Raw genomic sequence first — 27,485 nt, forward strand, 5'->3', positions numbered from 1 at the left:
AACACTGTAGAATACAATAGGATGCAATAGACCTAGGGGCAACACAAACCATATACTAAGAAAGTGGAATGCAAACCACGAATGGACCCCTAGGCTGGTGTAGTGTGTAGAGGGTCGCTGGGAGTGTAAGAAAACACTAAGGGGGTACAAGATACCCCACCCCAAGACCCTGGAAAGTAGGAGTAAAGTACTACTATTTCCCCAGAAACACACTAAAGTTGTGATAGAGGATTTTGCAAAGACTACAACAGACTGCAAAGCACTGAAGATGGATTCCTGGACCTGAGGACCTGCAAAGGAAGGGGACCAAGTTCAAGAGTTGGGTAAGTGTCTGGGGGGGGGGGGCAGGAGCCCACTAAACCCCGGATGATGGTGCAAAATGGCTGCCTCCGGATGGAAGAAGCTGAAGATTCTGCAACAATGAAAGGTGCTAAGAACTTCTCTTTTGTGCAGAAGATGTCCCATGGAGTGCTGGAGGATGCAGAGTTGTTTCCTTGGCAAAATACCGCAAACAAGCCCTGCTAGCTGCAAGAGTCACGGTTGAAGAAAAAGGATGCTGCCCAGGCCCAGGAAGGACCAGGATGTCGCCACATGGGAGAGGAGATAGAGGTGGCCCTCAGCAACGTAGAGAGCCCACACACATGAAGTTAGCACCCGCAGAAGTCCTTGAACACGGGTTCAAAAAGTCTGAACACGGCGGTCGTCTCAACACTGCAAAAGAGGGTCCCATGACACCGGAGATCAACTCAGGCAGCTGAGCATCGAAGGACAGAGTGCTGGGGACCTAGGCTCGGCTGTGCTTGCAGGATTTCATGGAAATGTGCTGCAGTTCATGTGGTGCACAGGATTACTGTCTGGAGAGGGGAGGCAAGGACTTACCTCCTCCAAATTTGGCAAGTTGGCCCCCTGGACAGTCTGGGTCACTTGGGTCCACCACCTGTGTTCCAGGGGCCACGCTTGTCTGGATGAGAGGGGTCACAGAGTACCGGTGATGCTGACATTTGGTGCCTGCTGAAGCAGTGGGAAGATTCCGTCAACCCACGGGAGATTTCTTCGTGGCTTCCAGTGCAGGATGAAGGCAGGCAGCCCCCACAGCATGCACCCACAGTCGAGAAAGCCAGCAGGATTAGGCGCTACAATGTGGATGGTAGTCTTCTTGCTACTTTTTTGCAGTTTTGCGGGCGTCCTGGAGCAGTCAGTGGTCGATCCTTGGCAGAAGTCAAAGAGAGAGGTGCAGAGGAACTTTGGTGAATTCTTGCAAGTCGTTATCTGAGGAAAAGCCCACTAGAGAGACCCTAAATAGCCCTCAGAGGAGGACTGGCCACCTAGTCAGGTAAGCACCTATCAGGAGGGGTCCCTGACGTCACCGACTGGCACTGGCCACTCAGAGGCCTCCAGGGTGCCCTCACACCTCTGAATCCAAGATGGCAGAGATCTGGGACACACTGGAGGAGCTCTGGGTACCACCCCTGGGAAGGTGATGAACAGCGGAGTGGTCACTCCCCTTTCCTTTGTCCAGTTTCGTGCCAGAGCAGGGACTGGGGGTTCCCTAAACCGGTGTAGACTGGCTTATGCAAGGATGGCACCATCTGTGCCTTTCAAAGCATTTCCAGAGGCTGGGAGAGGCTACCCCTCCCCAGCCTTTAACACCTATTTCCAAAGGGAGAGGGTGTAACACCCTCTCTCAGAGGAAATTATTTGTTCTGCCTTCCTGGAACTGGGCTGCCCAGACCCCAGGAGGGCAGAACCCTGTCTGTGGGGTGGCAGCAGCGGTAGCTGCAGAGAAAACCCCAGAGAGCTGGTTTAGCAGTAGTCGGGGTCCATAGTGGAGCCCCGGGATGCATAGAATTGGCACACCAATATAAGATTTGGCATTGGGGAACAATGACATGATCTTAGACATGTTACATGGTCATATTCAGAGTTACCATTGTGAAGCTACATATAGGTATTGACCTAAATGTAGTGCACGCGTGTAATGGTGTCCCTGCACTCACAAAGTTCGGGGAAATGGCCCTGAACTATGTGGGGGCTCCTTTGCTAGTGCAAGGGTGCCCTCACACTTAGTAACTTTGCACCTAACCTTCAGCAAGTGAAGGTTAGACATATAGGTGACTTATAAGTTGCTTAAGTGCAGTGAAAATGGCTGTGAAATAATGTGTGCGTTATTTCACTCAGGCTGCAGTGGCAGTCCTGGGTAAAGGTTTGTCCGAGCTCCCTATGGGTGGTAAAAGAAATGCTACAGCCCATAGGGATCTCCTGGAACCCCAATACCCTGGGTACCTACGTACCATATACTAGGGAATTATAAGGGTGTTCTAGTGTGCCAATTGAAATTGTTAAAAGTGGTCACTAGCCTATAGTGACAAATTTAAAGGCAGAGAGAGCATAAGCACTGAGGTTCTGATTAGCCGAGCCTCAGTGACACAGTTAGTCACTACACAGGTATACACATTCAGGCCACAAGCTATGAACACTGGGGTCCTGGCTAGCAGGATCCCTTTGAGACAGGCAAAAGCAAACTGACATACATGAAAAAATGGGGGTAACATGCCAGGAAGATGGTACTTTCCTACAGGTTCAATGACCTAAACCTTGATGGCTTCAAACCCCAGCATTCAATAAAAGCTAAGATGCTCAGATTCAATCTGGACATCATTTTCACGTTCAAGGGATACACTGACTGCAAAATAAAGATGATCTCTTCTAAAGAAAGTGAAACAGTTTCTTCCAAAAAGCAACTTCAGATGCAAATTCAGAACTGCTGTTCAAGCGCTCAGACACTCGCATATAGATGTGGGTTAACCCTACTCCATGGCCTTCCAGACCCCACAATGGCACACCTTATGGGCCTCCTACATGCCGCAGTACGTATCATCCAGGGCTTGAAGAAATATGATCACATCACCCCCATCCTGATGGAACTGCTGTACAGTCTAAAGGGGATAGTGTGCAGAAGACATTGTGACACAAAAGGGTTCATTAGCTCTGGCAGTGTTGATGAGTGAAAACGCATGCAGAAAACCCATATACCACGCTGAGATAGCAAAAGATCAGTAAGAAATGGCGCATCCCTGTCCTTGTCCCCTGTGCTGGTGCACAAATTGCTGCCTAGCGCCAACACATGATGCAAGGGTGCCTGCATTGCAGGGATGATTGCTTATGTGCAGGAAATGACACCTTCCTGCACATAAACAATAATTAATGAGGGTTTCTTCCTTCTATGTGTGCTGTAGAATGCATTCCCAGACTTGTAAATCGGGTAATGCGTCAGATTCTTCGGGATTCCATTGGTGTTGTGTGGGATCACCCCAAGCAACACCCATGCAACGCCCCTTTCACGCAGTGATATTCATGACAGGGGCCCATATTTACAAGGCCATGGAAAGCCAGTCTTTGCGTGGCCTTGAAAATGTGGGAGGCACACTGCAACACTGGAACGTCAAAAAAATGAAGCTCTGGTGGCGCAGTGTTCCGTTAGGGCCTAGTAAATGAGGTCCACGGTATTTAAATATTTAGTGCATTTACCGCCGGCCAGCCAAAGACACACTGCTTTAATCCAAGCTATGTTTTGATTAGTGTTCTTCGTGAATTCAGCAGCGATTCTAATGACTGAGAATGAGGGTTACATGTAAGTAACGTTTTTTATGTATCATAGGACATACTTCATTTATGGCATCAGGAGGCAGTTCTGAAAGTGTCACTCATAGTCGTGAAATGTCTTTCATAATTACACTGAAATTATGACAATGTCACGCACAGCAATCTGAAACCTTGGCAGCTATGCTTATTTAAACCTCGATCAGCTGCCCTCAAACACGGAATCCACATAAGGAGATGTTCTCGGTCTCCACCTCATACAGCATTAGAAATCACATCAATTCCATGAAAGCGGAATGGACCGTCCTTCTCTCTCATGCAATCATGATGTGACCGGGGATAGGGTGGATCTCATGTCCCGCTGTCCTGAACCTCAACACTCTGGTGGTGCTTCCCACATAAATCTTGTCAAAGCCACAAATTATCACATAAATCACATATTTTGTCTACAATTTATAAGTAGTGATTTTGTGGTTAAAATTTGGTTTATACTTGAAAGAAGTGATTTTATTCACACCAAAACTGCACACAGAACATGTCACACATAAGTAAAAACCCAGAAGTTGCTTTTGTAACCAAGTGGGACAATATAACTGGGGCTGACTGTGTCCTTCATGGTACAGCACCGCCTATAGGTCACCATGGGATTATTAGTTAAAATGGCCTCTAGTGTGGGACCTCCAAAAAGAAGCCAACAGTGTCTGTTGAGTATCTGCCGTATCTGGTGTCTAGAATTATTATAGGTGGTAATAAAGGCCACCTGACTTCCACCTGGTCACCTCAGTATTGAATCTGGTGGCTGGAAGTATTATAGATGGTAATAAGGGCCACCTGACACCCACCTGGTCACCCGAGTACTGAATCTGGTGGCTAGAAGTATTATAGGTGATAATAAAGGCCAGCTGACTTCCACCTGGTCACCCGAGTACTGAATGTGGTGGCTGGAAGTATTATAGGTAGTAATAATGGCCAGCTGACTTCAACCTGGTCGCCCGATTATTGAATCTGGTGGCTGGAAGTATTATAGGTGGTAATAAAGGCCAGCTGACTTCCACCTGGCCACCCGAGTACTGAATCTGGTGGCTGGAAGTATTATAGGTGGTAATAAAGGCCAGCTGACTTCCACCTGGTCACCCGAGTCCTGAATCTGGTGGTTGGAAGTATTATAGGTGGTAATAAAGGCCAGCTGATGCCACACCTGGTCGCCCGATTACTGAATCTTGTGGCTGGAAGTATTATAGGTGGTAATAAAGGCATGCTGACTTCGCACCTGGTCGCCTGATTACTGAATCTTGTGGCTGGAAGTATTATAGGGGGAAATAAAGGCCAGCTGACGTCACACCTGGTCGCCCGATTACTGAATCTGGTGGCTGGAAGTATTATAGGTGGTAATAAGGGCCACCTGGCTGCCCAATTATTGTGGGTCACCAACTGAACATTTACTACATGTTCCTCAAGCCATTTCTAATCAATTTATCTCCTATATCAGGGGCACAATAAACGTCCTGAGTAAAGTTGAGGATGTCGTCTGGGATAAGGGTCACAAGAGCTGTGCGACACTTGATGTAGGGCGTCTCTATAGGTGCATCAGGAAAGAGTACGATCTATGAGCCTTGGACCAATCTTTATCAACAAGACCTGCCGATTTATGTGAACAAACACAGTCTCTTCTGTATAATAATTTCAACTACAAGATCACTTTGTTTATAATTTTTCGGACACGCAAGTTCCTTAGTGCAGTAAGATGCAGTGCAGGGTACACAGATTCCTCCTAGTCAAGTAAGATGCAGTGCAGGGTACACAGATTCCTCTTAGTGAAGTAAGATGCAGTGCACAGGTTCCTCTTAGTGCAGTAAGATGTAGTGCAGGGTGCACAGATTCCTCAGTGCAATGAGAAGCAGTGCAGGGTGCACAGATTCCTCCTAGTCAAGTAAGATGCAGTGCACAGGTTCCTCTTAGTGCAGTAAGATGCAGTGCAGGGTACACAGATTCCTCTTAGTGAAGTAAGATGCAGTGCAGGGTACACAGATTCCTCTTAGTAAAGTAAGATGCAGTGCACAGATTCCTCTTAGTGCAGTAAGATGCAGTGCAGTGTGCACAGATTCCTCAGTTCAATGAGAAGCAGTGCAGGGTGCACAGATTCCTCAGTGCAGTAAGATGCAGTGCAGGGTGTACAGATTCCTCAGTGTAGTAAGATGCAGTGCGGTGGTGAGGACTCCTCATTGTGCAGTAAGATGCAGTGTACTGTTGATTAATTCCTCATACTGCAGTAAGGTACAGTGCAGTGTACACAGATCTCTCCCAGTGAAGAAAGATGCAGTGCAGTGTGCACACATTCCTCAGTGCAGTTAAGATGCAGTGTAGGGTGCACAGATTCCCCAGTGCAGTAAGATACAGTGCAGTGGCACAAATTCTTCATGCAGTGTAGCATGCACAGATTCCGCATAGTGTGGTAAGATGCAGTGCAGTGCACACAAATCCCTCACAGTGCAGTGTGCACAGATTCCTAACAGTGTAGTAAGATGCAATGCAGTGTGCACACATTCCTCAGTGCAGTAAGATGCAGAGCAGGGAGCATAGATTCCTCACAGTGCAGTAAGATGCAGTGCACACAGATCCCTCACAGTGCAGTAAGATGCAGTGTAGCTCCACAGATTCCTCACAGTGCACTAAGATGCAGTGCACACAGATCCCTCACAGTGCAGTAAAATGCAGTGCAGAGAACATAGGTTCCTCACAGTGTAGCAAGATGCAGCACTGCATGCACAGACCACTCATAGTGCAGTAAGATGCAGTGCAGTAAACATAGATTCCTCACACTGCAGTAAGATGCAGCACTGCATGTACAGATTCCTCATAGTGCAGTAACAAAGCTGCACAGTAGTACAGATTCCTCATAGGGCAGTAAAATGCAGCGCAGTGTTCACAGATTCCAGGTACTGCAGTATGACACACTGCACAGATTCCTCAGAGTGGAGTAAACTGCAGTATGATGCACTGCACGGATTCCTCTTAGTGCAGTAGAATGTAGTAAAGTGCAGAGTGCACAGATTCCTCACAGTGCAGTAAGATGCAGTGCAGCGTGCACAGACTCCTCACAATGCAGTGCAGTGTGCACATATTCCTCACAGTGCAGTAAGATGCAGCATAGCTGGCACAGATCTCTCACAGTGCAGTAAGATGAAGTGAAGCATGTACAGAACCCTCACAGTGCAGTAAGATGCAGTGCACAGATTCCTCACAGTGCACTAAGACGCAGTGCAGTGCACAGATTCCTCAGCCCACAGAACTGGGTTGCACTTCAGGTAAGCAGGCGCTCAGGTCAGAAGGACGTCTTGTGATTTAATTCCAGTGGGTGACAGCAGCAATTCCTAGTGGCCCGGGCCAGCACGAATTTCAAATTAAAAACATCATGCCTGCGCCGACTGGACCCTTGAAATGTGGACCTCAGGGGCCCCACTCTGGCAGTGGGTACCAAATATGATAAACAGATCATGCTTGCAGCCACCACAGTCTACTGGCACGCAGAGATCGGACTGAAGCCATTATGAGTCTTACCTGCAGTGCACAGCACTCACCGTGTTGCTGTCCAAGGAGCTCCTTCTGTCAAAGCTAAATAAAGAGGCACAGGCAAAGTCACATTTCAAACTCAATGTTATTATTCATGAATTCATGGGGCCATGTGTTTAGAAACAAAGGCCTTCCTTATGACATTGGCAGTCAGCCAGGCTGGCGGTGAAGACCGCAAATTCTGACCATGTCAATGATCCCTCCCATAGACAGCCAATGTACCACCCGAACCATCAGTGCGGTCCGGTCACTGACCACGGCGGTAGCCATCTTCAGGCAGGCGGAAGACAACGTTTCGCCCACCATATTATGACATAGCAGTTCACCAGGATTTCCGGGGCAGAACCACCGTTACCAAAAGCCTGACGGAAACACATCACTTAAAAGGAGACACTCACCTCCAGCGACACAGAGGAGTCCGCGGCCGCATTGGAACCCGAACTGGAAGTCCTGCCGATGCTGTACCACGCGATGGCAGTCCAGGAGCACCGACAATGATGGTGAGTACAGCCGCCTAGCACACAAGGGAGGGGAGAGTGAAACACACACACACACACAAAACGTACCAAACACACATACCACACACCGAGAACAATCTGCAGAGTAAATCAACAGCAACATAACCCAGGAGCAAAGAAAGCCAGGACATGTACCTCTGGTCCAACCACTGTAATGATGTTGGCAAACAAGCCCAATTTAAAATAAATAAATATATACATATGTACAGCAAGGGTCATTGGCCAGTCCACAGTGAACAAATGGCCACTGGGCAAAGTCCAGGGCCCAACTTGACTCCTGACAGCCCAGTCGCTCCGCTGGGAAGGGGCATCATCATGATGGAGACAGGCACCTCAGGGGGTGGGGGTGTATGGGGGGGTTTCTTCTTGGGAGGGGGGTCCTTGGGCTTGGGTTTGGAGGGGGCAGGTCTTTACCCTTCTGTCAGGGGTGTGGAGGAGTGGCCTTAGGGCAGGGGGCCAGAGTGTCACTTAGTGGCAGGACCACTTTTAGAGGGAGGAACTGCATTCGACTGGGAGCTGGAGGTACTGGGCTTGGGGGGAGTGATTTTTCTCTTATGGACAGCATGGGGGATGGAGGAAGGGGGGGAGGGAAGAGGTCAACCGGGAAAGGAAAATCTTCTTAGGACCACGGGGCGGGTTGTGGGAGGAGGAGTGGAAGTGGAGGTAGAGTGAGTGGTTGTATGAGGAGTAGGTGTGCTGGACTTTAGTGCAGGTGCATGGACAGAGTGCGTGTGTGAGGTGGATGGTGGTTTGTTGTCTGAGTGGGAGCATTTATGTTTAATTGGCGGGCAGACAGGGTGGGAGAGGACAAACAGGACGTGTGTATGTATTTGTGTTGGTGTCTGCAAGTGAGGTGGGTGTGTGGCATGAGGTTGTGATGGTGGTGTGGGATGCATGTCTGCGAGTTTGCTGTTGTGGTGACTGTGGGCAAGACTGCACAGGTGGTAGAAGCTTGGGCTGATGATGCACTGCATGCAGGTGTGAGTGATGATGTGACTGTGAGGGAGGAGGAGGTGGGTGAGACAGTGGAAGCAGTGGTTGTTGTAATATGTGCATCTGTGTATTGGCTGTGTGTGTGTTTGTGGAGTGAAGTATGGTGTCTGCGTTTGTCTGTGTGAGTCCTGTCTGTTGTTTTGAGTGAATGCTTCTCAGATTGCGTGTGTGTGATGGGTTGGTAGAGAGGGCTGTGGGACTGGGAACAGGTAGTTTGAGGAGGGACGGAAGAACAAGGGACACTGGCTGCCATCAGAGAGGAGGCCAGAGCCTGAAACGGTAGGAGGCTGGACTGGCTTGTAGTGAGTACCAAGGGGTACTTGCACCTGGCACCAGGCCCAGTTATCCCTTATTAGTGTATAGGGTGTCTAGCAGCATAGGCTGATAGATAATGGTAGCTTAGCAGAGCAGCTTAGGCTGAACTAGGAGACGAGTGAAGCTCCTACAGTACCACAAGTGTCACTTGCACAATATCATAAGAAAACACAATACACAGTTATACTAAAAATAAAGGTACTTTATTTTTATGACAATATGCCCAAGTATCTCAGAGTGTACCCTCAGTATGAGGATAGCAAATATACACAAGTTATATGTACACAATACTAAAAATATGCAGTATAGTCTTAGAAAACAGTGCAAACAATGTATAGTTACAATAGGATGCAATGGGGACACATAGGGATAGGGGCAACACAAACCATATACTCCAAAAGTGGAATGCGAACCACGAATGGACCCCAAACCTATGTGACCTTGTAGAGGGTCGCTGGGACTATTAGACAATAGTGAGAGTTAGAAAAATAGCCCTCCCCAAGACCCTGAAAAGTGAGTGCAAAGTGCACTGAAGTTCCCCAAAAGACAAAGAAATCGTGATAGAGGAATAATGCAGGAAAGACACAAACCAACAATGCAACAACGGTGGATTTCCAATCTAGGGTACCTGTGGAACAAGGGGACCAAGTCCAAAAGTCACAAGCAAGTCGGAGATGGGCAGATGCCCAGGAAATGCCAGCTGTGGGTGCAAAGAAGCTTCTACTAGACAGAAGAAGCTGAGGTTTCTGCAGGAACGAAAAGGGCTAGAGACTTCCCCTTTGGTGGACGGATCCCTCTCGCCGTGGAGAGTCGTGCAGAAGTGTTTTCCCGCCGAAAGAACGCCAACAAGCCTTCCTAGCTGCAAATCGTGCGGTTAGCGTTTTTGGGTGCTGCTATGGCCCAGCAAGGACCAGGATGTCACAAATTGCGTCAGGAGAGAGAGGGGACGTCGAGCAAGACAAGGAGCCCTCTCAGCAGCAGGTAGCACCCGGAAAAGTGCCAGAAACAGGCACTACGAGGATGCGTGAAACGGTGCTCACCCGAAGTTACACAAAGGAGTCCCACGTCGCCGGAGACCAACTTAGAAAGTCGGGCAATGCAGGTTAGAGTGCCGTGGATCCAGGCTTGGCTGTGCACAGAGGATTTCCGCCGGAAGTGCACGGAAGCCGGAGTAGTTGCAAAAGATGCGGTTTCCAACAATGCAGTCTGGCGTGGGGAGGCAAGGACTTACCTCCACCAAACTCGGACTGAAGAGTCACTGGACTGTGGGAGTCACTTGGACAGAGTTGCTGGATTCAAGGGACCTCGCTCGTCGTGCTGAGAGGAGACCCAAGGGACCGGTAATGCAGCTTTTTGGTGCCTGCGGTTGCAGGGGGAAGATTCCGTCGACCCACGGGAGATTTCTTCGGAGCTTCTAGTGCAGAGAGGAGGCAGACTACCCCCACAGCATGCACCACCAGGAAAACAGTTGAGAAGGCGGCAGGATCAGCGTTACAGAGTTGCAGTAGTCGTCTTAGCTACTTTGTTGCAGTTTTGCAGGCTTCCAGCGCGGTCAGCAGTCGATTCCTTGGCAGAAGGTGAAGAGAGAGATGCAGAGGAACTCTGATGAGCTCTTGCATTCGTTATCTAAAGTTTCCCCAGAGACCCTAAATAGCCAGAAAAAAGGGTTTGGCTACCAAGGAGAGAGGATAGGCTAGTAACACCTGAAGGAGCCTATCAGAAGGAGTCTCTGACGTCACCTGGTGGCACTGGCCACTCAGAGCAGTCCAGTGTGCCAGCAGCACCTCTGTTTCCAAGATGGCAGAGGTCTGGAGCACACTGGAGGATCTCTGGACACCTCCCAGGGGAGGTGCAGGTCAGGGGAGTGGTCACTCCCCTTTCCTTTGTCCAGTTTCGCGCCAGAGCAGGGCTAAGGGGTCCCCTGAACCGGTGTAGACTGGCTTATGCAGAATTGGGCACATCTGTGCCCAAGAAAGCATTTCCAGAGGCTGGGGGAGGCTACTCCTCCCCTGCCTTCACACCATTTTCCAAAGGGAGAGGGTGTAACACCCTCTCTCAGAGGAAGTCCTTTGTTCTGCCATCCTGTGACAAGCCTGGCTTGACCCCAGGGGGGCAGAAACCTGTCTGAGGGGTTGGCAGCAGCAGCAGCTGCAGTGAAACCCCAGGAAAGGCAGTTTGGCAGTACCAGGGTCTGTGCTACAGACCACTGGGATCATGGGATTGTGCCAACTATGCCAGGATGGCATAGAGGGGGCAATTCCATGATCATAGACATGTTACATGGCCATATTCGGAGTTACCATTGTGAAGCTACATATAGGTAGTGACCTATATGTAGTGCACGCGTGTAATGGTGTCCCCGCACTCACAAAGTCCGGGGAATTGGCCCTGAACAATGTGGGGGCACCTTGGCTAGTGCCAGGGTGCCCTAACACTAAGTAACTTTGCACCTAACCTTTACCAGGTAAAGGTTAGACATATAGGTGACTTATAAGTTACTTAAGTGCAGTGTAAAATGGCTGTGAAATAATGTGGACGTTATTTCACTCAGGCTGCAGTGGCAGGCCTGTGTAAGAATTGTCAGAGCTCCCTATGGGTGGCAAAAGAAATGCTGCAGCCCATAGGGATCTCCTGGAACCCCAATACCCTGGGTATCTCAGTACCATATACTAGGGAATTATAAGGGTGTTCCAGTAAGCCAATGTAAATTGGTAAAATTGGTCACTAGCCTGTTAGTGACAATTTGAAAAAAATGAGAGAGCATAACCACTGAGGTTCTGGTTAGCAGAGCCTCAGTGAGACAGTTAGGCACCACACAGGGAACACATATATATAGGCCACAACCTTATGAGCACTGGGGTCCTGACTAGCAGGGTCCCAGTGACACATAACAAACATACTGAAAACATAGGGTTTTCACTATGAGCACTGGGCCCTGGCTAGCAGGATCCCAGTGAGACAGTGAAAACACCCTGACATACACTCACAAACAGGCCTAAAGTGGGGGTAACAAGGCTAGGAAGAGGCTACTTTCTCACAGAAACGATCTCAGTAGGGCTGCCAAGCCACAGTGAATGCTCTTCAGGGAGGCACTGCATTGCTGCATCTGGGATGCCAGCCCCTGGATGGCATTCACTATGGTTGACTGCCATACAGAGATGGATCTCCCTCCTCACTGAGGGCACCAGGGCTGACAGGGACAGGGCCTGAGGTGCCTGGGGCGAAGGAGATGCCCACCCTCCAGGGTGAGCGGGCATGGGCAACTGGGTGGGGGGCTACTGGGAGGTTGGTGCTGGTACAGGTTGGCAGAAGATCTTGTAGCTGGGGTGGTCCCAGAGGGGTCCACCACCACCAGGGAGCTTCCATCAGAGGAGGAATCTGAGTCTGTAGTCGTCGCTCCTGTCTCCCCCTTGGTTCTCCCCTCACCCTCCAACCCACTGGTCCCCTCAGCGTCTGTGCTTTCCACCTCCTGGGTCCATTGGCTGCAGCTCCCCCACTCGCCGGTGCTCCTGCTCATTCGCCAGATGATCCTAATGCACAGAAGGACAGGATGAGAAAAGGAGAGAGGGTGGGGGAGAAAGAAAGGGAGCACAGGATCAATTACAGCAACAACAGCACATTTGGCATAAACATCACATTCACTCACTGGGACTAACAATGTTGCAGTATGGACAACACTGACAAACTATTACCTAGGTAAAACAGCAGTAAAGAACCCAAACACTACCAACTGCACACCTACTGGAACTCATTAAGCTCTGTCTGCCATGACATGCAAGCTGCTCATCAATACCAAATATACATTCTACACTACATAGCTTAGTAGGACCACACATGAAAAGCTAAACTGGCATATAGTAGCACCCACTGACTTGAACCTTGCACCCAAGCCCCATTCCTGCCCAAATAAATTAAAAACACCCCATTGTGGCTGCTGTGTTTCCTTCAAGCTCCCATCCAACTCAGGATTGACCACCGCCAGTATGCAGGCCATTGGGGTGGGGTCAGACTCCGACAGGCACCCCTCCCTCATTGGGAGGCCTTCCCATCTAGGCCTCCGCGGTCTTCTGGGCCCAGAGTCTCAGGTCCTCCCACCGTTTCCTGCGGTGGGAGCTCTGCTGGCTCAGGATCCCCGGGTCCACACGTCCTTGGCGATGGCATGCTACAACCCTTTCTTCTGATGGGCGCTGACTTGCAGAGGAGACACAGACAGAAGGTGTTGAGACGAGGCCACTCACCAGAAAAGCAGGATGTCTGCAGGGGCAATGGTATGCCCCCGACCTCCTGGAGCACCTCTCAGCACTTCCTGGTGTACACAGAAACCCCGGCAGGTGTCCCAAAAGTAAAGGCGGAGTGGAAGAGAAAGAGACAAAACACTGCCACGTCTTGCCGGTCCAGCCAGGCACCCTGAATCTTCGGGGGGCAGATCATTGTTGACAGAGTGATAGTAGAGTTAGTGCACTCAACTTCCTTGAAACTGAATCTGTCTTTCTGATATGGGCATGGGAGCGGTAGAATAACACCGGAATGCTCCAATACTTTTCTTGGATAATAACTGTTGGCACAATTACTAACACTGCATTACCAAAAACCCAAACTGAGTACCATAACAATAAGTACTGCGACACTAGGGCTGGCTTCACAGAGATTCACTGTTGCACACTACAATTAGAACTGTGGTTGCACTTGTCATGCACAAGAGAGATAAACAAGGGTATTTTTTATATCACGTATAACTTTCCTGCATGGATAGGGTTAAACTAAAAGGAACAAAAACAATCCAAGAAATACAAATGTCCACTCTGAGTTTAAACAGTTAGGGTGGCACAGTTTGGTTTGGTTTCACTGTGTGTGTGAAAACCCTTCAAAAGCAAATTCCTCAAAACTGAAACACAGGCATGAATGACACAATTTAAATCCAAGAGTTATGCTATTAGAGAAAGAAAAGTCACGTAAATGCTCTTTTAAAATTGCAGTCACTTTTTGTAGTACTTCAGCTCAAGCAGATTTCCTGAAGCACATTTAGGCAAGTAACTGCAATAATAATGTAGAATGTTCAGAAATGCAATTTTCTCTTCACGATAAGCACTCTGCCAAACTACAAGGTCTGAAATACACAAGCTGTTATAGGAAAGCGCGGCGCTCAAAGAACAAACTCCATGGAGAATACTAGTCACTTAGCTGCAGTCTTTTCCGGAGTGCTGGAGGAATGCCTGGTGTCAGCTGGTATAGGAGCGAAGAAAAGAATTGCCTCGAAAGTCCTGAATACAAGGTTGACAGCAAGGGCTGGACTGCCAAATCAGATGCTGAGATCAGGAAGCAAAACAAAGCCAAGCAGGGAGGCATGCTTCACTCTGCTATTTATAGCCAATCAGGAAAGCAGTTAAGTTTCCACATGTGGATGAGTCACCACACCCAATTAGAAGCACATGTCTACACCTGCTCACATTAGCAAACAAGCATTGGCAAAACAAACATTGATAAAACCAATTGTGTAACACAGCACTTTATGTTTACTTAGAAACATGAAGGTTTAACCAAGAACAGAGATATGATTGAACCCTAATCCCTGGGGATGCTGACAGATAACGCACGAGGCACCTTGGGGACTCCTGACAGAAGGCTACCATAAACTCAACAATCCATTCTGTTACACAAATGGCTTACATCCAGCATATGACCCACATGAAGCACACATATGACCCTTACCTCTGCATGCACATTTCATGCAGCCAGCACACACATACCTCGCCATGCAGCCATGTCGCATCCAACGTACCCATTATGTACTCACCTGTTGGTCTGGAGGCCCATACAGGGGTACAACCCCATCCACAACCTTCTCCAACTCCATGGATGTGAAGGCTGGGGCTCTTTCCCCTGTAACACGGGCCATCGCAGGTTCCGGACACAGGTCACAGCAGCACACGCAGTGGAGATGTTCAACTCTATAAAGTCAGGAATCAAGTGAAGTGATACAGAGAAAATGGCGGTCACGTCCGCTGTGGTGAACACCGTCACCGCCGGCGTTAATCATCATCGGTTCCTGTGTACCATAGAGCTCCATGTTAGCCAATGACGAGTTGCACAGCGGTGCAGACCGGCGTCCGCCATGATGCCAATCGCCGCCAGAGTGAGGTCACTTCCACCTGTCCCTGCATACAGGACATGCGGTTGCCATTTCCTGATAGTAGTACTCATGTTGCACACAATATTGTGCGTCATTGGTATCGATAGTACACACCTTGACAATTCCAGTCCTCTACATATATATATGTACTGTGATATTGTGTGTTCATACTTCCTGTAGTCACACAATTGTTTTTTGGCTCACTTAGGTACCAACCACTGCAGAGGGTGAGGAGGAGGAGGCAAGCTCCTGTGTACAGACCCCTAGTGGACTTGGCTTCACTGGAGGAACGGCATATCATACTCACCTACCATGTAGGCAGGGCCACAATTACTGAGCAGTGTGCACAATTACAGCCTGATCTAATTCCTGCTATCCGTAGCACTGCAGCAATTCCCCCTGTAGTGCAGAAACTCTCAGTGCTCCACTTCTGGCAAGTGGTTCATTCCAGGTGACAGTGGGCGTGGCTGTAGGAAGGTCACAGCCAATGTCTTCTGTAGTGCTTGGAAAGGTTTTGGCTGCCTTGCTCAAATATATGGACAGCTACATCTCATTCCCCCAGTGTGAAGATTTGCCCACTGTGAAAGCAGGATTCTACACCATGGGACACTTACCACATGTGATTGGGGAAACTGATGGGAACTATATTGCCTTGGTCCCTCCCAGGGCATGTGAGTAGGTCTACAGGAAACAGAAGAGTTTCCACTCAATTAATGTCCAGATGGTGTGCCTTGCTGATCAATACATCTCCCACGTCACTGCCAAGTTTCCTGGATCTGTGCATGATGCATATGTATTGAGGAATAGCAGAGTCCCACAGGTGATGGCACAACTACAGAGGCACAGAGTGTGGCTCATAAGTGAGACTGAATCTTCACACAATGTATGTCAGTGTATGCCAAATGGAGTTGTACTCTAGGCAATTTTACATTGGTAATGCGTGTCCCTCACTACTTCCAGGTGACTCAGGCTACCCAAACCTGTCCTGGCTGTTGAGCCCTGCTAGGAATCAGAGAACAGGGCCTGAGAATCGGTACAATGAGGGACATGGCGGTACCAGGAGGGTTGTAGAACGCACATTTGGTTTACTTAAAGCCAGGTTCAGGTGCCTCCATTGAAATGGTGGGTCCCTATGCTATTCCCCTAAGAAGGTCTGCCAGATTGTGGTGGTCTGCTGCATGCTGCACAATTTGGCCCTCAGATGCCATGTGCCCTGCCTGCAGGAGGAGGGGGTTGACAATGCACCTGTGGCAGCAGTTGACACTGAAGACAGTGAGGAGGAGGATGTTAACGACAGGACACATATCATATAGCAGTACTTCCAATGACACTCAAATAAGACTGTAGATCTGATCATATCTCTTATTAAGCTAAGTGCTGTGTGCCAGCTGTGTTGTGCCAATCACTGCTTATACATTTCTACTGACTGTCACTTATGCATTCCCTTTTTGCAGATGTTGGTGTGGTCATAACTGTGTGCTGATGTGATGACTACAGACTGCTTTAACACTTTTGTTGGATGGAATCACACATTACAGGACATTTGCACAGGATGATACAGTTGATTTCATTGCACATTTCTGTCTGATAAAGCACTATTACACAAGCTTTGTTCAAGGGTGTTTATTTAAGTTACTATGATAATGGGATAGTGCTATGGAGTGGGGTGATGGTTGAAGAAAACTTCAGTGTGGTGGCTCACTCTGTGTGTAGCTCAGGTCCAGTGTCCATAGGCCGAAGATAAGCAATGGCAGTCCAAAGTGAACAAGATGACTCAGTGGCACATGTGGGGAACACTCTTGAGGGGCTCATTTTCTGGCGGTGGTCTTGCTCTTGGCAACAGTCTAGGTCGCAGGGAACTTTTGCGGGTGGTTCTTCTGCTGCAAAGGGAGGGGTGCTGTTGTACTGTGAGTCTTGTGGTAGGTCCTCCTGGCCACTGGCTGCAGCAGATGTTGATGGCTGGTGAGTGGACTGGCTAGTGGAAGTGGGCTGGTATTATCTGTTCTCCTGCATGGTGTTGGCCATGTCACCCAGCACCCCTACAATGGAGGCCATGTTGGCATTTAGGCCCTGCAACTGCTGCCTGACCTCTTGGTGGTGTACCCCTGCAGGCGCTGGTACTCCTGCATGATGCTGATCACCTGGCCCATCCTGTCCTGTGATTTCTGGTATACCCGAAGACATGTGAGAGTGTCTCCTGGGCAGCTGGTTCCCTGGGCCTGGCCTTGCCCTGGAGCACAGCTTACCTCCTACTGCCCCTGTGTCTGTTTCCCCTGAACAGTGTGCCCACTCTCACTTACACTGGGACCTTCATTGTCTTGTCTGTGTGGTCTCGGCTCGGGTCCCGGTGCAGGTGGGCATACTATTGAGCGACATGTCCTGGGGACAGGGGTTTGGGGACGTTGGCTGGCTGCTGTGGTGTTGGAGTCAGAGTGGGGGGGCTCTGTTGGACTGGCTGTAGGATGTGAAAGCCAACTGAACTGTGGTCGCAGATGGGCCAGGGAGTTCATCCAGCTCGGGACATCCAGAGTTGCTGTCATCACTGAGGGCATCTTCTGGAGGAGGACTGGGTTGAAGTGGCAGCTGCTCGCGGCTGACATTGGCTGGGGCACCTGTGGGGATGTAAGTGATTTGTTAGGTTAATTGTCTGTCACATTTTCTGCATTTCTACTTTCCCTATGGGTTTGCTGTTGTCCTCATACCTTTGGTCCTGTATGATTATGGATTGTGGGATTGGTTGTTCTACAGGCTGTCCATGCAGTGCTGGGAGGGGTGTGCTTGCAGTGGGTAGTGCATGCAGGGGTACAAATTTAAGTTTGGTCATTGGGGTGGTGCACTGTGTGGGATGGAGTGGGGTGTAGAGAGTCGGTGAAAGGGAGACATGCCATGCAGCTATTGGTGGAGGTAGGTATTAATGTGACTTACCAGTGTCCAGCCCTCCAGTGACTCCAGTGAGGCCCTCAAGATGCAGGATTGCCAAGACTTGCTCCTCCCATGGTGTGAACTGTGGGGGAGGAGGTGGGAGTCCACCGCCAGTCCTCATGATGGCGAGCTGGTGCCTTGATGTAATGGAACGCACCTTGCCCCGTAGGCCGTTCCACCTCTTTCAAATGTTTTCCCTTGTGTGTGGATGTTGTCCCAGGGAGTTCACCCTGTCCACAAGCCTCCTCCATAGCTCCATCTTCCTGGCAATGGAGATCTGCTGGACCTCTACCCTGACAATTTCCTCCACCATCACCCGCAACTCCTCATCTGTGAAACAGGGGTGCTTTTGTGGGGACATGCCTATTGTCTGTTGTGTGTGTTATGCAGTGGGTGTTCAGTGTTGTGGTAGGGTGTGAGGTGTGTGATGCGTGACTGATGTATAGGTAGATGTGTGTGTGAGCGGTTCTCTAAGTGATTGACCTGGCAAGGTGTAGCAGTCGTTTCGTGTTTACAAAGGATTGTGGGGGGGTGTTTTATTGTGCTGTTGGTGCGTGTGTGTGTATATGTGTCAGGTGTGGGTTTTTTGATCTGACCAATGTTGGCCTGAAGTGGTGTTGGGTGCCCAATTCCACTGTGGCGGTGTGCACTGCCGTTAAATATCCACTGTGGTGATTTGTGGGTCATAATTTGGATGGTGGTGTTTTGATGGCGTGGCGGTGAGGGTGGTGGGTCTGAGAGTTTTTCGCCTTCGTTGGCGGACTTGTGGTTGTGGCTGGTTTCTGTCAGTTTTCTGTTTGTGTGTCATAATCTGGCGGGTGGATTACCGCCTCCACGGCAGTCTTTGGTAAAGACCGTAAATGTGATAATGACCACCAAAGTGTCCAATTTGGAGAAGTTCCATCAGATCTTTTATACATGAAAACCACAAAGACGTGAAAATATATTGTCCGATCAGAATAACAGAAACTTAATTTCTTCAAGTACATGGCATGATGTTGATCAGAAGTTGCATGGTTTTACACATATATTAGGTATCTAACCAATTCATGATGGCAGCGTGATGCAAGATGACCACAAGCGTGAACTTCACATTACTCAAATGGTTGGGACTTTCCAAGGCATCAACCCCAATAACCCTGTCCAATGTGGACATCCAGATAGCTGTTTATTGCTGGGCAAATGAAGCAATTCATGTCGCGTGAGGTGTCTGTTTCAAGCAAGCCTTAGATGTCAGGGTACATTAGTTTAATAAAGGTCATCCAGCCCTTTGCAAATGCATCATCATTGAGTATCACAGAATGAGGAGAAGCCTGAGGAAATACAAAATTGATTTGTTACCCAGTTTCCACACTTTGACGGTTGCGGTCACTTCTAGCTTCTCCATCGCAGTGCACAGGTGGTACCAAGAACCTAAACCTGTGTGACTAATGCATTTTTGTGTGGTAATGCGGACCACCACACTCAAATGTGTTAGTCTAACCTCTGATGTGTGTTACTTGGAAGGGCTACAGCTTCACTTCACATCAGCATCTTCCAAACACCGGTGCAGAGGGTTGAGTTGTATCTGGTGTTTACCGAAAGGTGGCAACTAGAGATGATGGCCTGTATTTCATTAGATACATGCTTGAAGTAAATTGGGCAGCTTTTTTCTAATTCCCCCTTTTCTGTAGGTTATTCTTTATATTTGATAGGGCTGTGTATTAAGCTAGATTTCAGGTGTGACACCAGAGACTGCCTGTTTGCTGCTTTGTTGACCTTTAGGATTGCCGCCTTTCGCATAGACAAATACTGGCCGTCTGTTAAAGTTTTCACACACTGCAAAGGGCTGGACATGGTTCTTCAGTAGACTTTGTATGAAATCATCTGTGTTAATTTTAACATGGCCTCTGTCTTTATTTACTTTATTTAGCAGACAGGTGTGATATGGAAAGCATATTTACATTACTTTTGAAAGTATGCACTGAAAAATACCAGCTTGAAGTGACTTTTCAAATTTTTATTACGACCGGGGCATTACAATTCTGGCCATGCCGGTATAAAACTGTCAAGGAGGCAACGCCACTGATCACCTCCCTCCAAACAATGGTTGAATTACAAAGCAAAAAAGCAATAGGCTGTAGTCAATAAATTCACAAGACAGAGCAATCAGGTATCATGAAAAGTAGTGAGTGATGCTGGGTCTGAAGGACTAAAGGGTTATGTCACCACTCGAAAATGTTAGACTCCTTCAAATAGGCTCCTATTAGGGTTGCCACCTTTTCCAGAGAAAAATACTGACAATTTGTTCATGTTTTAAGATTCTACAAAGGCCTAAACTGGATACTCAAACTAGACTTTTCATGAAATTGTCTGTATTTACCTTTAACATGGCTTTACTGTTTTGTTTACTTTAACTGCCAGTCATGGATTATTAAGGCAGCTATATTAAGTGCGGCTGAAAAGAGGAAAAGTACTGGTTTTAGGTGATTTTTATCTGCTTTTTTCTGGCCGGGACATTAACATACTGGTCATGCCTTTAAAGAACTGGCCAGGTGGTAACCCTAACTCATATATCATAAGATACTCTTCGTCCAATCAATCAATTAATCAGTATTTGTAGAGCACAGCACTGTCACCCCTGGGGGTATCTGGGCACTGGTGAGCAATGTCTCTGCCAAACAGCTAGGTCTTGAGTCTCTTCCTGAAGTCCGCCAGTGAGGGTGATTTTCGGAAGGGGAGGGTTAGGTCATTTCATGCTTTGGAGACGATGTAGGACAAGGAGCGGCCACCGTTGTGGTTGTGCTGGATTCTGGGTATGTACCTGAAGGCCAGTGAGGAGCGCAGGTGTCTGGCGGGCTGATAGAGGATTATACGGTGGTTGATGTAGGCTGGTCCTTGATCACTTAGAACTTTGTAGACGAGCATGAAGAGCTTGAACTGGCATCTTGTCTGGGAGCCACTGGAGGTTTGTGAGGTCGGGGTGATGTGGGTGCATTTGGGGAGGTCTAGGACGAGTCTGGCTGCCGCATTCTCTATGGTCTAGAGCATCCTGAGGAGCTAGGAAGAGATGCCGGAGTAGAGATTCTGCAGAACATAGGGAGGGTGTAGGTCGGGAGACAACTGTGTTGTTTGTAATTCATGGGGAGTTTGCAGTCAAGGATGATGCTGAGGTTGCACGTGTGGTCTGTAGCTGTGGAAGTGGGTCAGAGTTCAGCTGGCCACCAGCTATGGACCCATATGGATGTGTTTCTCTGAGGATCAGCAATTTCGTTTTGTCACAGCTGAGTTTGAGGCAGTCGGCTATGTTAGCCAAGTTTGTCCTGGTGGTGAAGGGGTCTTCTGTGAGCGAGAAGATGAGCTGGGATACGTCTGCATAGGAGATGATGTTGAGTCCGTGGAATCTGATGATGTCAGCCAGGGTGATCATGTAGGTGTGAACAAAGTGGGGCGGAGGGATGATCCTCAGGGTAGACTACATATGATGTTCTTGGGTGTAGATGTGAAGAGCGGCAGCCTGACACTATGGGTATGTCCTGTCAGGAAGGAGGTGATCCATTTGAAGGCGTCTTCCTGTATGCTAATGCTGTGGAGTCTGTTGATGAGGGTGTGATGGGAGACAGTGTTGAAAGCAGCTGATAGGTCAAAAAGGATAAGGGGAGAGTCTTCCCCTGTGATCAAGTTGCTTTCTTCCAGGTACCTGGTGAGCTTTTCAACAATGGCCTTGTCGAGAACTTTGGCAGGGTAGGGAAGCAGAGGAATGGGTTGGTAATTTTTTTGTTGTCTGGGGTTGGTGGAGGGTTTGCTTTCCAAGAGCTTCCATTTGTCCGTACAAACACCTAAGGTGATGAAGGTGTGGAGGAAGCTGGTAGGTTCCATGCCGATGTGGTTGATTCAGACTTGGAACAGGTGGTGGGGGCATGAGTTGGTGAATGTCCTCGAATGGATGGATGACATGATGGCCGAGGTAGATTACAGCGGCCACGAAACACACAAAAAATGGCCTCAGCGAAAGGAACCTTCACACCCTGAACAACAGAGACTGCAGTCCCACACTTTGCCTCCACCATCTACCAAATGGCAGAGCTCATGAAGATAAATCACCTACGCTCACAGCAAAAGAAGCTACTCTAATTTCAAAAGGGAGCCCTAACTTCTCCTCCAGAGCTTAATGAATTTCCAAGAAAAAACACAACCCAATTTTGTACACTTGACCAGGTCCAGGACTTACAAAATGAAACCCAAAGGTCTCCAATTGTTCTGCTTTCCTGCTCTTATCTCATAACCGAGCTTACAGAACCTCTCTGCAATGCACTTCTGAGTGTAAAGAAGACATTTATTGTTATTATTACTTCACCGCAAGGTTCCTGAGAGACGAAATTGGTAGATTGGAAGCACACGTTCAAAAGTAGTCGCAGCAATGAAAGCAAAATATATCAAAGTACTTCTCGGTTGCAATGTACACAGCAAATACATGTGATTGTATTATAGCATAACTTCAAAGCAAAGCATAAAAGTCAAAATTCATCACCATAGGGGCAAGGCTGTAGGGCCTATATTCAGCTTCAACTTTCTGGGGTCTGCAAGTTGATGACTCTGGCCAATGCTCCGAGCTCACTCGTTCTCAGACTGGATTGCGAGGTAAACACAAAATCTATGTGCTCTTATCAGCTAAGGTCTGGTGTGAAAAACACTCCTTGGTCTACCATGTGGAAAAACACAGCTTGGAAAAAACACAGCTCATCTGCAATGTCTCAACTGCAATGTCTAACCCCACATTAAAGCCAATAGGCAGCTAACCTAAATATCAAATGTTATGTCTAATGTCATATCAAAGCCAACAGGCAGCTAAACTGAATACAGAATGTAATGGCTAATGCCATGTCAAAGCCAATAGGCAGCTGAACTGAATACAGAATGTAATGGCTAATGCCATGTCAAAGCCAAAAGCCAGCTAAACTGAATACAGAATGTAATGGCTAATGCCATGTTAAAGCCAATAGGCAGCTAAACTGAATGCAAAATGTAATGGCTAACTCCATGGTAAAGGCAATAGGCAGCTAAACTGAACAAAACATATAGGGCCTGATTCTGACCACGGCGGTCACGGACTGCCAGGGCCAGGGTCGGCGGGAGCACCGCCAACAGGCTGGCGGTGCTCCTCAGGACATTCTGACCGCGGCGGTTCAGCCGCGGTCAGAACAGGAAAACCGGCGGTCTCCCGCCGGTTTTCCGCTGTCCTGCAGAATCCTCCATGGCGGCGCAGCTTGCTGCGCCGCCATGGGGATTCTGACACCCCATACCGCCATCCTGTTCCTGGCGGGTCGCCCGCCAGGAACAGGATGGCGGTATGGGGTGTCGTGGGGCCCCCGTAAGAGGGCCCCACAAAGAATTTTAGTGTCTGCTGAGCAGACACTGAAATTCGCGACGGGTGCAACTGCACCCGTCGCACATCCTCCACTCCGCCGGCTCCATTCGGAGCCGGCATCCTCATGGAGGGGTGTTTCCCACTGGGCTGGCGGGCGGCCTTTTGGCGGTCGCCCGCCAGCCCAGTGGGAAACCCAGAATCACCGCAGCGGTCTTATGACCGCGGAGCGGTGTTCTGGAGGGGGGAACTCTGGCGGGCGGCCTCCGCCGCCCGTCAGAGTTAGAATGACCCCCTTAATGTGCTACTGGTGAACATTGAGCAACTAATATGTGCAGTGTGAAACACAAAGTCATTGGTCAAACACCATTAATAGCATCACACTAATTCTCTGGTTTACTCATACACACAATAAATGTCTCATACAGGTAACACGTGAACGCACACACATAACATGCACAGGATGTTAGCATCAGGATCTGGGTTAGTGCACAGAAGCGGAACTCTACATGAGTGGGCAGTAAGCCCTACATTCATGTGACACAGTTCACAACTACTGATTTACAAAACTCTGAGAAACCATCTCTCTACATCATGGGTACTCACAAACTTTTTCTCGGGGGCCAAAATTGCAGTATGGTTTGCGGCCGAGGGCCACACTGAAGTGACAGCCGGGGGGGGGGGGCGGGGCGTAGAGGGGTCGGGGCTTAGAGGGGGAACAACCACCCCACCCCCTTTTTCAAAACATTGTAACACACACAGCGCCATCTGCACACAGCGCCATCTGCTCTCACCCCTACCCCAGTAACACACACTGCGCCATCATTACACAGCGCCATCTGCTCTCACCCCTACCCCAGTAACACACACAGCGCCATCTGCTCTCACCCCTACCTCAGTAACACACACTGCGCCATCTGCACACAGCGCCATCTGCTCTCACCCCTACCCCAGTAACACACACTGCGCCATCTGCACACAGCGCCATCTGCTCTCACCCCTACCCCAGTAACACACACAGCGCCATCTGCTCTCACCCCTACCTCAGTAACACACACTGCGCCATCTGAACACAGCGCCATCTGCTCTCACCCCTACCTCAGTAACACACACTGCGCCATCTGCACAGAGCGCCATCTGCTCTCACCCCTACCTCAGTAACACACACTGCGCCATCTGCACACAGCGCCATCTACTCTCACCCCTACCCCAGTAACACACACAGCGCCATCTGCATACAGCGCCATCTGCTCTCACCCCTACCCCAGTAACACACACTGCGCCATCTGCACACAGCGCCATCTGCTCTCACCCCTACCCCAGTAACACACACAGCGCCATCTGCTCTCACCCCTACCTCAGTAACACACACTGCGCCATCTGCACACAGCGCCATCTGCTCTCACCCCTACCCCAGTAACACACACTGCGCCATCTGCACACAGCGCCATCTGCTCTCACCCCTACCCCAGTAACACACACAGCGCCATCTGCTCTCACCCCTACCTCAGTAACACACACTGCGCCATCTGCACACAGCGCCATCTGCTCTCACCCCTACCTCAGTAACACACACTGCGCCATCTGCACACAGCGCCATCTGCTCTCACCCCTACCTCAGTAACACACACTGCGCCATCTGCACACAGCGCCATCTACTCTCACCCCTACCCCAGTAACACACACAGCGCCATCTGCATACAGCGCCATCTGCTCTCACCCCTACCCCAGTAACACACACTGCGCCATCTGCTCACAGCGCCATCTGCTCTCACCCCTACCCCAGTAACACACACAGCGCCATCTGCTCTCACCCCTACCTCAGTAACACACACTGCGCCATCTGCACACAGCGCCATCTGCTCTCACCCCTACCTCAGTAACACACACTGCGCCATCTGCACACAGCGCCATCTGCTCTCACCCCTACCCCAGTAACACACACTGCGCCATCTGCTCCCACCCCTACCCCAGTAACACACACAGCGCCATCTGCTCTCACCCCTACCCCAGTAACACACACTGCGCCATCTGCACACAGCGCCATCTGCTCTCACCCCACCCCAGTAACACACACACACAGCGCACACACAGCGCCATCTGCTCTCACCCCTACCCCAGTAACACACACAGCGCCATCTGCTCTCACCCCTGCCCCAGTAACACACACAGCACGCACACATACAGCGCCATCTGCTCTCACCCCTACCCCAGTAACACACACACACAGCGCACACACACACAGCGCAATCTGCTCTCACGCCTACCCCAGTAACACACACTACATTAAAAACAAATAAATAAATAACCAAAGAGCCTTACCTGACTCAAAGCACTGTAAAGATGCCACAAATGTGGAACAGCAGGCAGGCAGGCGGGCAGCAGACGTGGAGCCGGTGACAGGAAGCAGACGACCAAAGCCCCGTAAAAGTTAGCTGCAAGCGCTGACTTTTATGGGGCTTTGGCTTCCAGGATCGTCAGGGCAACGCCATAAACAATGGCCGCCGTATGTAAACATAGAGGAGGGCCGCGGGAGCATGCTCCCGCGGCCCTCTTCTATGTTTACATACTGCTGCCATTATGATATGGCGTTTGGCGTGCGTCTCGCGGGCCGCCAAGCTAGGTCCGTGGGGCCGTTGGCGGCCCGCGGGCCGTACTTTGAGTACCGTTGCTCTACATGATAAAACCATGACAGGGATTTTAGGCAACTGTCCAACAAATGAGGGCATGCTTTGGTTGCCCCTCCAGGTCCAGGTCAAGGGACAAGCCTAAACCTTTACACACATACATCAGATCAGTGTGACACTTGGGAAAAAAAGAAAAACCATGACGCCAGATGGTCGAGGGTAGGCACTCAGGGCAGGATAAAACAAATTGACACCATGCACCTGACATTCCCACCCCAACACTAATGGTAACCCTATGAAGCACCCTACAAATTTAGGGTTACTTACACACAGAGGGCTCCTAATCCAAGCCAGGAGTCAATCTCCCCACTGGAGGTCAGGTATAAAGACTTATCACACATTACAATAATCAGTTGACCAACCACTGGTTGTGTCAAGACTTTGGGGGTCATTACTCCCCTACCGCCAGCCTGTTACTGGCGGTTTGCACCGCCAGGAAGAGGCTGGCGGTAAGGGGAGTCCTGGGGAGTCCTGGGGCCCCTGCACTGCCCATGCCACTGGCATGGGCAGTGCAGGGGCCCCCTATCAGGGCCCGTGCAGCTTTTCACTGTCTGCATAGCAGACAGTAAAAAGAGCGACGGGTGCTACTGCACCCGTCGCACGGCCGCAACACCGCCGGCTCCATTAGGAGCCGGCTCCTATGTTGTGGCCGCATCCCTGCTGGGCCGGCGGGCGTAAACTAGGTTTGCGCCCGCCGGCCCAGGGGGGATGTTGTAATGGGGTCCGCTGGAGTGCGGGCGCGTGGCGGTTACCGCTTGGCAGGCGGCGGTAGCCGCCCGCCAAGCTTGTAATGACCCCCTTAGTTTTTGGGGCAGTAGTCACCAATGTCTAAAGGATTACCACTGTGTGACCAAACAAGCACTGGTCGGTCTCTAGGACCAGTCACTGAGGGCCTGTGATCAGGTCGGACAGTAGTCCCAGTTTTATTTTATTTGCCTCAAATGTTCACCTACGAGTCTTCTACAGGTGCTGCAGGAGGGAGTGAAGAATAGGTTGGGTCTGACATAGACAGGGTTTGGTGTTCACCCACCAGTCTCCTACAGGTGCTGCTGGAGTTAGCATGCAATAGGTTGGGTTTCACATAGAGAGCGTTTGGTGTTCACCCACCAGTCTTCTACAGGTGCTGCAGGAGGTAGAGAATAGGTTGGGTTTGACATAAAGAGTGTCCGGTGTTCACCCACTAGTCTCCTACAGGTGCTGCCAGAGAGGGTGTATAATAGTTTTGGTTTGAAATAAAGTGTCTGGCGTTCACCCTCCAGCCGTCTACAGGTGCTGCTGGACAGAGTGAAGAATAGGTCGGGTTTGACAGAGAGAGATGCTCATAAACGGGCGCTGTTAGCATTTAAATGATCACACTCCTGTTTGCAGTACTTGAGTAGGGGGAGTCACGGAGAGGTTGGTGTTGC

At 49.6% G+C, this 27,485-nt stretch overlaps 1 pseudogene; it reads left to right on the forward strand.

The window, feature by feature from the left end:
* LOC138288397 (zinc finger protein 721-like) overlaps positions 1–27,485 on the forward strand; it is a 246,702-nt pseudogene that overhangs the window by 85,825 nt on the left and 133,392 nt on the right.

This window comes from Pleurodeles waltl, chromosome 4_1, assembly GCF_031143425.1.
Source record: "Pleurodeles waltl isolate 20211129_DDA chromosome 4_1, aPleWal1.hap1.20221129, whole genome shotgun sequence".
NCBI classification, from domain to species: domain Eukaryota; kingdom Metazoa; phylum Chordata; class Amphibia; order Caudata; family Salamandridae; genus Pleurodeles; species Pleurodeles waltl.